This window comes from Chenopodium album, chromosome 24, assembly GCF_948465745.1.
Source record: "Chenopodium album chromosome 24, dcCheAlbu1.1, whole genome shotgun sequence".
Taxonomy (NCBI): domain Eukaryota; kingdom Viridiplantae; phylum Streptophyta; class Magnoliopsida; order Caryophyllales; family Amaranthaceae; genus Chenopodium; species Chenopodium album.
The window spans coordinates 20,380,285-20,382,784 of record NC_137857.1 but is presented as its reverse complement, the minus strand read 5'-3'; the positions used below and the strand labels follow the sequence as shown (position 1 = coordinate 20,382,784).

Here is a 2,500-nt window from a genome sequence, read left to right as displayed (position 1 = left end):
TGTGGCATGCGGGAAGGGCTCGTGCAGCTGCAGCAGGATTTGAAAAAGGAATTGATCGTGATTTTGAACCTGTTCTTTCGATGACCCCCCTTAATTGAGACAAGAAATTCAACGTTTTAAGGTATAAATCAATTGGCTTCCATCATACATATTACATATGGGGATCAGGTCATACGTAAAAAGTATTCCTTTTTTCTTGTTTTTTTTTCAACTCATTTCGATGTAATTTAATTTCTTTTTTTTTCTGGCTCGGCTATCTCACCTAGCCGAGCCATTCTCTTTTTTTTAACAGACCAAGCAAAACTAATAAAAGAAGGAAACAGTTCTATTGAACGAACAAAAGGAGAGAGAGGGATTCGAACCCTCGATAGTTCTGAACAAAGAACTATGCCGGTTTTCAAGACCGGAGCTATCAACCACTCAGCCATCTCTCCAACATAAGTCAATTTCTATTTTATTCTTATTCCCCCGAATAGAACATGGTTCTATGAGCTGATACCAATAGGGTGATCCATTTATCTGTATATTATATATAAATGATCTATCATGCCCATTTAAGTATTTAATTATTAATTAATAATTTCCCAGCAGTTCCATCTTTGAATAAAGCGGTAATAAGTGATATTATATAGAATCAATGAATTCCATGGTAATAGTCTAAAATCCCTCCGTGATACATTTATTACTTTATAGTACAATGACTGATAAAGGGATCAAATGGTATATAGTTTGTTTGTTGATAGCTTGGAGGATTATACGTATGACTATAGCTTTTCAATTGGCTGTTTTTGCATTAATTGCTACTTCATCAATCTTATTGATTAGCGTACCCGTTGTATTTGCTTCTCCCGACGGTTGGTCAAGTAACAAAAATTTTGTATTTTCCGGTACATCATTATGGATTGGATTAGTCTTTCTGGTGGGTATCCTTAATTCTCTAATCTCTTGAACCTATTTGTTCCAGATCCAAAAATGACCCCTCCCCCGAATTTGAATTCTTTCGGGTTGTGAGACACAGTAAAATTTAATCAATATAACAAAAAAATTAAAAAGTTCCCCAAAAGACAAACAAAACAAATAACGAAAACAACAAAATTAGAGGGAGGGGTCAAACCGAAATTTCTTCAAATTCAATGAAGTGAATCAAATAAATAAAGAAATTAAGAATTTAATCGGAATCGACTTGAAGAGAGTATCTGGTCCGACTCTACACAAATATCATCGAGACATATATTATATATCTATGTATATGCAGGGACATATTCCTTCTCAAGAAGGAAAAAATGCGGATATAGTCGAATGGTAAAATTTCTCTTTGCCAAGGAGAAGATGTGGGTTCGATTCCCGCTATCCGCTCAAGGGAAAGTAAATTTATTTACTATGATAAAGAATTTGGTTATAGTTATAGTCGATCCCGATAGTGTAGTGATTCTATCCTTCGCGTTCTTTTATTTTCTCACTCCCCCAAAAAGAAAACCGAATAAATATGAATTTCAATTAATTTCAATATTTATTTAGTAGTATTTTATTTAGTTAATTTACTAGTTAACAGATTCAAACCTAAAATTTTGGACAAAATTCAAATTTTGCGGAGACAGGATTTGAACCCGTGACCTCAAGGTTATGAGCCTTGCGAGCTACCAAACTGCTCTACCCCGCGTCGAAAAAAAGTTGGGAACGAATGGACAAACAAAAAAGGAATGTGCCCTCTACCCTATCTGTACAAATAGAATACCCCATTTGTACAGAATGGTAAAGGGTCTATCTACGATCGATGATGATCATAGAAATGAAAATATTTTTTTATGTTTACCAACTCGATCTTGTTGCCCCTGGCAACAAACATGTATGAACCATTTCACGAAGGATATGTCCGGATAACCCAAAGTCTCGATAGTTAGCTCTCAGTCTTCCGGTCAAAAAACAACGTCGATGGAGACGCGTAGGTGCACTATTACGTGGTAGAGATTGTAACTTTCCATGAATTTCCCATTTATCACTCAACGATGCTACTTTGCTTATTTCTTCTTTTGAGGATCGACGAATCAAATGATATTTTTGTTCCAAATTCTTCCTCTTCTTCTCCCGCTGAATCAAACTTTTCCTTGCCATAATGGTTCAGTTCCTATTAGTATCAATGATACAAGTCGGATCCTAGATGTAAAAGTGTATAAGAAAGGGGGTTGCCTTCTCCATCCAAAGAAATGAGATTCTCGTGAAGACAACACAAAAATTAACCAAATTTGCCCGATGTAGAGGCAATCAAGAAAGCCGCATATGTGAATATATAACCTACGGAAAAGTGAGCTAATCCAACTAATCTTGCTTGTACAATGGAAAGAGCCACTGGTTTATCTCTCCATCGAATCAAATTGGCCAAAGGTGTGCGTTCATGAGCCCATGCTAAAGTTTCAATCAACTCCTGCCAATATCCACGCCACGAAATTAAGAACATAAATCCCGTAGCCCAAACAAGATGTCCAAATAAGAACATCCACGC

General features: G+C 36.1%; 3 non-coding genes across 3 annotated transcripts; 1 reads left to right on the top strand and 2 right to left on the bottom strand.

The window, feature by feature from the left end:
• Positions 1–341: 341 nt before the first annotated feature.
• Positions 342–434, bottom strand: TRNAS-UGA (transfer RNA serine (anticodon UGA)). The gene has a single exon. It is a non-coding gene; the product is annotated as a tRNA-Ser (tRNA).
• An 851-nt stretch (positions 435–1,285) lies between these two features.
• TRNAG-GCC (transfer RNA glycine (anticodon GCC)) lies at positions 1,286–1,356 on the top strand. The gene has a single exon. It is a non-coding gene; the product is annotated as a tRNA-Gly (tRNA).
• A 230-nt stretch (positions 1,357–1,586) lies between these two features.
• Positions 1,587–1,660, bottom strand: TRNAM-CAU (transfer RNA methionine (anticodon CAU)). Its single transcript has one exon. It is a non-coding gene; the product is annotated as a tRNA-Met (tRNA).
• Between the last annotated feature and the right edge of the window lie 840 nt (positions 1,661–2,500).